The 11,911-nt window shown below is 45.8% G+C and overlaps 1 long non-coding RNA gene across 1 annotated transcript in view; it reads left to right on the top strand.

Annotated features, from left to right (window-relative positions):
- Positions 1 to 11,039, top strand: part of LOC141092261 (uncharacterized) — a 34,167-nt gene extending 23,128 nt beyond the window's left edge. The window contains exons 2-3 of the long non-coding RNA XR_012232730.1: positions 1,198 to 8,222; positions 8,325 to 11,039. This is a non-coding gene — a long non-coding RNA (uncharacterized lncRNA). The remainder of the gene's footprint in view (positions 1 to 1,197; positions 8,223 to 8,324) is intronic.
- Positions 11,040 to 11,911: the final 872 nt, after the last annotated feature.

The raw sequence follows: 11,911 nt of genomic DNA on the forward strand, positions 1-11,911 counted from the left end.
GGGGAGCCGTGTTATGCTGTGTGGCCCTCTGTTGTCAACTCATTTTCTGGTTTACCTCTGGTGAGGGTGGTGGAGCTGGCTGTGTTGACAGAGGAGTCGTGAGTTCTCCATCCGGGCTCCCTCTGGTGGTGACAGTAGGTAATGAAGCTGATCTAAATGGCAGAGACCTGCCACCTGAGGAGGAGGACTGTGAGTGGACATCAGGAGTCTCTGACTGGATTTAAGACAGCCGACTCCCTAATTTTGTGCTGGTTTCCAGTTCTGTTCCTGCCTTCTCAAGCTAAGTGTGCTCTGCTATTTTTTCACATAAGATTTGGTCTGGTTTACTCAGTTTTTGTGGTCAGCCAGCCCCTGCTGGGGCTGTGCTGAATTTCCGTTCTTATGTCTCTGTTTATGCCAGTTTGCTTTTTTGTCCCTGATCAGATTGGTCTCTTTTTGCTCTGTCTTCAGACTATACCAGAGTGCTGATGTAGGGAATTGAAGTCTAGCGATTTCAGGGTTTTTGTTATCAGAAAATGTTGGACATTTTTGGCAGGGTTTTTTGTGCGTGATTGCAGACAGCGTCTTTCCTTTCCTGTCCTTTCTAGTTAGTGTGGGCCCCATCGTTTGCTCAGCCTATTTTTCTATCTGTGTTTGTGTTTTCATCTTGTCTCACCGACAATACATGTTTGGGGGCTGTCTATTGCTTTGGCGTCTGCTCTGGGGCAGTTTAGATTTCCCCTTTTCTTGCTTTAGGCTTATTTAGTTCTCCGGCTGTGACGAGGCATCTAGGATCATCGTAGGTACGCTCCACGGCTACTGCTAGTTCTGTGGATAGGATCAGGGGTCTGCAATCCGCTTAGTTACCAACCTCTCTGGTTTTCTGTGGCTTAGCTTGTTTTTGTTTTTCCTCCTTGGTGACTCATTCATAACAGCCCTCTGGTTGGTGTGGGGGGTTATGCTGTGTGGCCCTCTGGTTGGTGTGGGGGGGGGGCTAATGCTTCATTGGGGTACACAAAACATGGGTGTATGCTGCTTATGCTATGCAAAGTAAAAAATGTAGGTCCCCCCAGAGGAGGGTACACCACCAACTGGCACAAAGCTAATCCGTTTTACCTTAGTGTCAGTAGGAGGCAGACATGGGTCCTGACCGCCCAGGCCAGTTTCTGCCTTAGGTTTTTTTTTTTTTTTTATTAATGATTTCCTTTTTTCTTTCAGATACATCTTTTGAGGGTGACAGAGTGAAATTGTCACTCTGCTCTCCCACCTAGAATTGTCACTACCGTGTCATCTGTGGTCTACAAGGCAAGGCCCTAACAGATCAAGTGTTTGGTGTTTGTTCCACGGAGGCCTGTCCTTGCCACTAATCCCCGACCCTCTTGCCCCCCAGAGCCAGATAGAGTTGGAAAGAAAGACAAATTGGTTACCTGCCAGCCACCCGAAAGTCTGCATCCTGGATTTTCCATGGCCATCTTCATCACCGGTGTGCAAAGACAGCTTTGGGATCTTCAGGACAGATATATCCTACCAACCAGTGAGGGGGCTCCGTTTAAAAAAAGGAAGGGACAGGACAAATATGTTGCAGGTTTCCCCTGAGCAATATGGATGTCTCCTGGGGAAGCATTGCTATTCATGTGGCCTCTGTTTTTCAGAGGCTCCTGCGACCCTGCTCTTAGAAAAAAAAAAAAAAAAAATCCAGGCTCTGGTCTAGGCCTTCTATGTTGGCCGGGCCACACTGCCAGTGCCCTGAACAATCACGCACGCCGACTTTCTAGTGTTCCCTGCTCTGCACCTATCTGGGTAAGAGTACTTTGCTTCTGCAACATAGGACTAAACTCCGCCTCCCAAGAGATGTACAGTTCAATTTTGGTTGTTTTGGAAATATTCTGTCCAAAAAAGCAACCGACGGGCCAACTCTCTGACCTGCCAGGAAAAGACAAGACGTTCCTTCAGGCCAACCCCCTCCTGGCATCCACAAACCCACCAGCGCTGGTCTGCTAGGCCTGGATCTAGCAGACTCTCTTCGGCATGATGGGGCGTTCCCACCTTGGATGTTTCTCGGGCTGCCGTCTCCTTTACTATTCAAGTCCGGTATTATGATCTCTGGTCCGGGACACCGAAACCTCAGACACCAAAGGCAGGCCTGGGGGGCAGAGCTGCAGACCCTCCCAACAGTCCTACCCGCATGCACCACCAGCATATTACAGTTTTACAATACATAAATGCTTAAAATGAAACAAGCAAAGGCATAAAGTTTTCAATGCAAAAAAATGCACTTCTATACATAATGTCAAAATATTATTTATCCAATATTTCTATAAGTCTGCGATTTCAGTGAATGTAAATAAAACATTGCTGTGGTTAAGTCTCCATGTTGCATTTTTAGCCTTTCATTTCATGCATAGGGCAGGACAAGCTGCTTAGCCCCTTTAGTGACGGGCCCAATTTTTTAACCCCTTCCCGACCCATGATGCCTACGTAGGCGTCATGCTATAAATAGCGCTCCTGCGGGTCGGGTGACCAGGGTCAGTGAAAGGTCACCCGATCCGCACACAAAGGACCCTTTATGCTTCACCACAGGGGGGGTGGCTTAGCCCCCACGTGGCTACGATCGCTCTGATTGGCTATTGAAAGTGAAACAGCCAATCAAAGCAATAGTAATATTTCATCAATGAAATTTGATGAAATATTACAATCCAGCCATGGCCGATGCTGCAGTAGCATTGGACATGGATGGAGACACTAACTTAACCCCCCCACACACCGGCTGGCGGGGGCGATTGGCCCCCGCCATGGACTGACAGCAGCGATGGGCTGCTGCTGTCACGATCTGCCCCCTCCCCTTCCCTCTGATCACCCTCCCCGGTACCTGTCACGTCCGGCTCCCGGTGTCCCGCCGTCCCTCCTGCATGGGCGCCACCATCTTTGCAAATGGCGGGCACATGTACAGTACGATTGTAATATTTCACCAATTAAATTTGGTGAAATATTACAATTGGTCCATGGCCGATGCTGCAATATCATCGGCCATGGCTGGAGACAGCAATCAGACTCCTCACCCACCAACTGATGGCACAGATCGGCTGCCGCCACCGACTGACGGCAGCAATCAGACGCCGCAGTCATCATCAGGTCCCCTTCCCTCCACTTCCCCCCCCAGCCTTCCGCTCCCCCCCACCTGCCCCGGTACCTCCTGGCCGTCCCGGTGTCGTGCGTCATGGGCGCCGCCATCTTGGAAAATGGCGGGCGCATGTGCAGTGCGCCTGCTGCAGATTCATTCATTTATTTTGATCACTGTGAGAAACAATCACAGTGACCAAAATAAAAAAAAAAGGAAATAAACCCTCCCTTTATCACCCCCATAGGTAGGGACATACAATAAAATAAAGAAAATATTTTTATTTTTCCATTAGGGTTAGGGTTGGAATGAGGGTTAGTGGTGGGTTGGGGTTGAGATTAGGGTTAGGGTTAGAGTTGGGATTAGGGTTAGGGGTGTGTTGGGGTTAGGGTTATGATTAGGGGTGTGTTGGGGTTAGGGTTGGAGTTAGAATTGAGGGGTTTACACTGTTTAGGCACATCAGGGGGTCTCCAAACGCGACATGGCGCCACCATTTATTCCAGCCAATTTTGCGTTTAAAAAGTCAAACAGTGCTCCCTCCATTCCGAGCCCCGACGTGCGCCCAAACAGTGGTTTACCCCCACATATGGGGTATCAGCGTACTCAGGAAAAATTGCACAACAACTTTTGGGGTCTAATTTCTCCTGTTAGCCTCACTGGTGTGCATGGTGTTTGCTTTAAGAAACTTTTAAGAACCAACATATTTTTAAGTTGTCCAATAAAGCTTTGTAAATTGCAGCCGCCTCTGTCTCAAGCTGGATCACTTTTTTTTTTTTTTTCGCTCCAAACTGGTTTATGACCACATATGAGGTATCGGTGTACTCAGAAGAAATTGCCCAACAAATTTTAGGATCCATTTTATCCCATTACCCATATGAAAATGATGCTAAAAGAAAATTTTTGTTGGAAAAATTAAAATGTCCATTTTTTCCTTCCATGTTGCTTTAGTCCCTGTGAAGTACCTGAAGGGTTAGTAATCTTCTTGAATGTAGCTTGAGGGGTGCAGTTTTTAGAATTGGGTATTTTCTGCCATATAGACCCCTCAAAGTGACTTCAAATGTGAGGTGGTCCCTAAAAATATGGCTTTGTAAATTTTGTTGTAAAAATGAGAAATCGCTGGTTAACTTTTAACCCTTATAACTTCCTAACAAAAAAAAAAATTTTGTTTCCAAAATTGTGCTGATGTAAAGTAGACATGTGGGAAATGTTATTTATTAACTATTTTGTGTCACGAAACTCTGGTTTAACAGAATAAAAATTCAAAATTTGAAAATTGTGAAATTTTCAACATTTTCGCCAAATTTCCATTTTTTTCACAAATAAATGCAAAAATTATCGACTTCAATTTACCACTAACATGAAGCCCAATATGTCACGAAAAAACAATCTCAGAATCGCTAGGATGCGTTGAAGCATTCCTGAGTTATTACCTCATAAAGGGACACTGGTCAGAAATGCAAAAAATGGCCAGGTCATGAAGGGGTTAAAATATGACCACTCTCACTTTATTTAGTAATAACTCTGGAACGCTTCAACATAATATCCCAATGGTTTTGAGATTTTCCAGGACGTCCCCCTGACAGCACCATGGAGGACGTCCTCCTCCTTACAGGGACAGGAAAGCACACGAGAGGTTAAAAGGCCCCGGCCCACCCCTCTTCCTTCAGTGTCCTGTCCCTGCATGGAGGGACATACGAGAGGAAGATCAAGCTTACCGAAGGGCGCAGGGGGATCGGGCGGCCAGTCCAAACCTTCCCCCTGCCGGGATGCCCAGGGCCGACACTTCCCGGTGGGGAGTCCCTCTGCCCCAAAGACAGGAGCAGGACGCGCTCCTGGAGGGAGCCGTTCCGGTGGGAGGCTCTCGGCTCCAGGCGGCGCCGCAGTAGAGCAGAGTCCCCGCAGGCAGCGGGCGCCGGCCTCAAAGGCGCAGGAAGCCAGATCTCCGCAGGCGGGCGCCGCCATTACAGAACACCCGGGGCACGTCAGATCCGGGCAGGAAGCGGCATCAGGGAGGACCCGTGGCGCGGCGGTAACGTCACGCGCTGTCTTTGAATCAGCACGCCTGCAAGCCGAGTGCAGGCCAGCAGGCTCAGCGCACGCAGCAGCATCTTTGGTGATGGACTCAGAGGCACCAGCCGACAGAGGTGTAAGTGCGCTTGGCGCAATCCACCCCCCACACCGCCTTCCCCGCAGCCCAGGACGATTGACCCGACTATCCCTGTTCTGTACCATACAGGAGAAGGGTACCCCAGCCCCCCCGGCAGACGCTAAAGATCCGGCCAAGGCCACATCTAAATCTGTCAGATGCCTGGTCTGCAGGGTAAAGCTGCCAGACACCCACGTCAAAACTCTCTGTGGACCCTGCACCGCAAGGGTCGTAAGAGATGAGCAACCGTCCCTCCTGGCCGAGATGCGTTCCCTGACCCGGGAGGAAGTACAGGCCTCCAGATCCAGCCTCTCACGGCCACAGTCCCCCAGTCCGGGGCCAGGCCGGAAGCGCCCGAGGTGGGAGATGGAGCTAGCCTCGGAAACAAGCTCACCTGAGGGGTCAGACCTCCGGGACTCAGATCCCGAGGAAGAGGGAGAGATCCCGACTGACAGGCGGGACCAAGGCAGGAAATACCTGTTTAGACTAGAGGACACTGAGGACTTGGTGCAGGTGGTAAGGAACACCATGCAAATTGAGGAGGTTCCTAAGCCGCAGTCCCGAGAGGACCTGATGTTTGGAGGATTGGTTGCTCGGAGACAGACTGTGTTCCCTGTGAGTGAGCATATTAAGACAATGGTCCTAGAAGAGTGGAAGGAGGCAGAACGTCGACTCGTGCTGTCCCGGGACTTTAAGGGCCGACTGCCTTTTGACCCAGAGGCTTGAACCTTTTTCTGACATGTTTCTATGTCATTGATTGCTTTTACACAAATACACAACACAGACCACAGCAAATTCTTTCATGGCCATCAAATTCTAAATTTTAACAAGCTTCTGTTGCAAGACTTAAATATTGTTTTAAATCCTTATCATATAACCATGTTACTACATACTATGATTTGCTAGGATGATGTGGGTTCACCCACTAGGTGCCCAATGGGCTACTGTCGTGCCCCTGCGGATCCAGTCGCCCGGGCCATGGGCCAGGCCGCCTGCCACCGTGACCGCGGCATTCCCAGCCACCGACGCAGGCCCGGACCCGAGTACCCCTCTGCCCCAGTGGGTGCGTCACTACCAAAGGGCATTTTTAGCCTGTATGCTGATCTGAGGCAGCACCCTGTCAAATTCTTAGCATTTACATGCTTGAACATAGTAGCATATCATATTTTGCTAGAGGCTCTGCATCTAGCACTGCCCTTGACAAACAACCACCTGAGGAGCTGCATTGTCATGCATTGTTCTGATAAACCAGGGAGATCCAGAGATAAAATTATATATTTTTTCGTTTTAGATATTTAGATAGATTTCCTGTAGAATCCGGTGGATTTTCCACTGTGATAGTTGCTGTTCAGTCTCAATAAGCTCTTATTATCCCATTTTGACCTGTCAGGAGTGTTTAAGAATGACAGTATGTTTTATTTCTTGGCAAATGTCTGAATGCACATAAACACATTGATTTGTGGGGGTTGGTGGGATGGGGGCTGCTTAATAAAGCAGATATTGTTTTAACTTAAAGGAGAAGTGCAGCACTGGGACAACTTCCCAGTGTTACATCTACCCTATTAAATAGAGCATTTTTCTAAATACATTCACATCGTGGGACTGCCTTGTTTCCCCTTTCTCTGCCTCCGTACAGAGAGCGGAGTGAGTCGTGGCCACGATGTGAGTGCAACATCAGGGCATATGTTTATCAGACTCCTAGGAGCAGCTTGAAAATCAGATGTCATGATGCAGCATTCACATCGAGGCCGTGGCTGCCCCAACTCTCTGCATGGAGACAAAAGAGGAATTATGATGCCCCACAATGTGAACATACATAGAAAAATGCTTTATTTAATAGGGAAATGTAACACCAGGAAGATGTCTCAGCAGGGAAGGAGACTGAAGACTCCAAGTGGACGCAACTGACAAAGAGGAAGTGATCTGGACTAAAAGGTGAGTGCATCAAAATTATGAACCAGTCTATAGCTAGTTTCTGCATGCATCACCTGATTGTATACTAATGGTCATTTTATTCATATACCCATCTAATTATCAAAGATCACCCTCTCCCCAGCACAGGATAATGAGGTTCCAGAGATAGAGGATGGGGCAGGAAAGAGCCCCTCAAGGCATTGTTAATTCTCACTGTTTGATTTTAGTTATAAAATAACAAAAACAAAACCCTCAAGCTGTTAGTTCTCATGAGGTTTTAATTCCAATCTTCTTTTTTTGTCTTTTAAAGGCAAGAAAACCAATAGACAGATGGAGGGCCACTGCCAAAATGTGTTCCCGTCATCTTGATTTTTTTATTTCTCCTTTAAAGTTATCATCTATGTCTGTTCTTACCCATGTATCTTTCTATCTTATAAGGAATAACCTAAAGCAGGGCTTTCAAACTGCATTCCTCGAGGGCCGCAAACCATGCGTGTTTTCAAGATTTCCATAGCATTGCACAAGGTGCTGGAATCTGTGCAGGTGATGAAATGATCACCTGTGCAATACAAGGAAATCGTGAAAACATGACTTGTTTGCGGCCCTTGAGGAATGCAGTTTGAGACCTCTGAACTACAGCATGCCAAGGTCAAGTTGAATCAACCCTGTGTTTTTATTCCATCTTAGGAGAGAATACATGTTATGACGTTTCAGCACCTCACACATCCATCTCATGCTTGAACATAATGGAGTGAGTTGGTGTGATGTCACAACATTTTTCATCTTGTATGATGGAATAAAAATACTACATTGATTTTACTTTACCATGGAGTACTAAAGCTTATCCCTTATGTCCTCTATTATGAGTCCTGAATTTTACACCTGCCTGCTGGTGCCATTTCTCAGTTTAATGGTTGTGCTGCTCTATTCCTGTGACTATTATCATAATTTTGTTTTCTTTATTTTGAGCATATTTAATATTATTGATGGAAAATATGGTGAAGGCATCCATGATGACAACACAGATTCTTGACAGACTGCAAGAGAAGCCTTCCACTTCTCACTGTAAGTACTTGAAAAGAAGAATATTTTTGTTTGATCAATCTTTCACAAATATTGCATTTTTCATTTTTTTTCTTCAATTAAATATATATGTGTCATTTACAGAGCTGCAATTGAAAAAGAAGAAAAGTTTAATCAAGAAAAGGAAAATAAGCCTGGACCTCCCACCATAGAGACCAAAGACGAGGATTTTCAAAGATTTAGTTCCCTGTATCCCCTAACTGCTGAGACAGAAGCATCAACGTTAAAACAATGCCAGGACAAGTTCCCACTGAATGGACCACATCTGTATGATAGGTGGAGGAGGAGACAGAACAGAATGCGAGTGGACTATATATTTGGACTTCTTAAGGATGATCATCCAGATGAAGAGGTGAAGAGATGTATTGCACAGAAACTTTGGAAAAGTAACTTGCCGAGGGTGAAGGATATCTTTGAAAAATGGAAAAAGTGTTTGACTTAGAACAGGACAATGGACAATACACTCTTAAAAGGACACTTATTCTATTGAATGGACACTTCTATGGATTTTGTTGGGTATGTCAAAAGCTTTTGATCATATTAGGTCTCACTTGTGAGCCCTTCTGTGATCAGAAAATTCTGACATACCTGATGACCTGTCAGGAGTGTTTTAAGAATGACCGTATGTTTTATTTCTTGGCAAATGTATGTTTGAATGCACATAAACACATTGATTTGTGGGGGTTGGTGGGATGGGGGCTGCTTAATAAAGCAGATATTGTTTTAACTTAAAGAAGTGCAGCACTGGGACAACTTCCCAGTGTTACATCTACCCTATTAAATAGAGCATTTTTCTAAATACATTCAATCACTGCCTTGTTTCCCCTTTCTCTGCCTCCGTGCAGAGAGCGGAGTTAGTCGTGGCCACGATGAGAGTGCAACATCAGGGCATGTGTTTATCAGGCTCCTAGGAGCAGCTTGAGAATCAAATGCCATGATGCAGCATTCACATCGAGGCCGTGGCTGCCCCAACTCTCTGCATGGAGACAAAAGAGGAATTATGACGCCCCACAATGTGAACATACATAGAAAAATGCTTTATTTAATAGGGAAATTTAACACCTGGAAGACGTCTCAGCACTGCACTTCTTCTTTAAGGAGCGGAAATTCAAATTTGAATACCTATTTTTTGTTATACTGTATTAATACATGTTCGTAAACAGAAAAGGGTTCTTTACAGTCAGAGAAGTCAGGCTGTGGAATGACGATCACATGAGGTAGTGATGGCCGACATTATAACAGCTTTCAAAAAAAGGGGCTGGATGATTTCCTCGATACCCATAACATTGTGGGTTATAGTTAAATTAGACAAAATGTTACACCTATAGTAGTCTTTTTGATCCAGGGTTCTTGTACCGATCGCCTTTCTAGGGGTCAAGAAGGAATTTTTCCCCGTGGTGCAAATTGGCTGAATGTATCCTGGGGTTTTTGCCTTCTTCTGGATCAACAGATTTAGGTACAGTGATTTTAGTAATACCATAACAGTAATACAAAAATAAAACTAATTAAATATTATAAACTGGTTTATATGTAACTAGCTGAAGAGCCCGGCGCTGCCTGGGCATAGTAACTAACTGTGGTTAGTTATAGCAAATTATAATTATCCTCCATCCCATAGTCCCGTGCCCATATACCCATCATACATATCCACCATCCCATAGGCCCGTGCCCATATACCCATAATACACATCCTCCATCCCATAGTCCCGTGCCCATATACCCATCATATATATCCTCCATCCCATAGTCCCATGCCCATATACCCATCATACATATTCTCCATCCCATACTCCTGTGCCCATATACCCATCATACATATTGTTCATCCCATAGTCCCGTGCCCATATACCCATCATACATATCCTCCATCCCATAGTCCCATGCCCATATACCCATCATACATATCCGCCATCCCATAGTCGAGTGCCCATATACCCATCACACATCCTCCATCCCATAGTCCCATGCCCATGTACCCATCATACATATCCTCCATCCCATAGTCCCGGGCCCATATACCCATCACACATCCTCCATCCCATAGTCCCATGCCCATATACCCATCATACATATCCGCCATCCCATACTCCTGTGCCCATATACCCATCATACATATCCTCCATCCCATAGTCCCGTGCACATATACCCATAATACACATCCTCCATCCCATGCCCATGTACCCATCATACATATCCTCCATCCCATAGTCCCGGGCCCATATACCCATCACACATCCTCCATCCCATAGTCCCATGCCCATATACCCATCATACATATCCGCCATCCCAAACTCCTGTGCCCATATACCCATCATACATGTCCTCCATCCCATAGTCCCGTGCACATATACCCATAATACACATCCTCCATCCCATAGTCCCATGCCCATGTACCCATCATACATATCCTCCATCGCATAGTCCCGGGCCCATATACCAATCACACATCATCCGTCCCATGCCCATATACCCATCATACATATTCTCCATCCCATAGTCCCGTGCCCATACACCCATCATACATATCCACCATGCCTATCCTGGACATACATACATACATACATACACACACTTGAGCTTTATATATTAGATTGTAATAGTGCAGTAATACTAAAAATGGTTATTCATTTGTGAGGCCTAGTCCCAGTAAGTTAGTGTAGTGTTGGTATGGGGAGTACAATTGGGGGAGAAAGGTTGAACGTGATGGACCTAGGTCTTTATTCAACCTACATCACTATGTTTGCACTGATTTGATGTGATGGGGTTTGTTCAATAAATTTTGTTTTTCTTTTTAACTAAGCATATGTTTGTCTTCAATTTCATTGTTTAAAAGAACTGGGAGCCCATAGGTGAATGGTGGGTGCCTTAGTGTTAAGGGTGGGATACTAGTGGTTTAAGAGACTTCGGATTGATGTGGTAGAGCCATATAATCTTTAGTCGCTAAGGACTATGGGAAGATTCATAATGATGAAGGGGAGAAAAGGGGCTTTGAGTGGCAGGCAGCCTGCTTTAAAAGGACTTAAAATGGTGGGAGACCTGAAGGCTGATGGGGTCATATATAGGAGGAGGATGATGGGGCCATATATAGGAGGACGATGATGGGGCCATATATATGAAGGGGGCCATATATACTAGGAAGAGAATGATGGGGCCATATATACTAGGAAGAGGATGATGAGGCCATATATACTAGGAAGAGGATGATGAGGCCATATATACTAAGAGGATGATGGGGTCATATATAGGAGGAGGATGATGGGGCCATATATAGGAGGAGGAGGATGATGGGGCCATATATAGGAGGAGGATGATGATGGGGGCCATATATACTAGGGAAAGGATGATGTGGCTATATATACAAGGAGGAGGAGGATGGGGCCATATATATACTGGAAGGATAAGGCCATATATAGGAGGAGGAGGATGATGGGGTCATATACACTAGGGAGAGGATGATGGGGCTATATATACTAGGAGGGGAATGGAGCCATAAATACTATATATGGCCTCCATACAGTCAAATGCACTCCCCATCAGCCTCCAAACAGTAGAATGCACTCCCTATAGGCCTTTATTCTGTAGAATGCACTCCCCAACATACTGAATTCTGTAGAATGCACTTCCCATCGGACTCAATACAGTAGAATGCACTCACCCTCGACCTTCGTACA

The sequence above is a fragment of the Dendrobates tinctorius genome, unplaced genomic scaffold, assembly GCF_039654945.1.
Source record: "Dendrobates tinctorius isolate UK_male_01 unplaced genomic scaffold, ASM3965494v1 ptg000059l, whole genome shotgun sequence".
Classification (NCBI taxonomy): domain Eukaryota; kingdom Metazoa; phylum Chordata; class Amphibia; order Anura; family Dendrobatidae; genus Dendrobates; species Dendrobates tinctorius.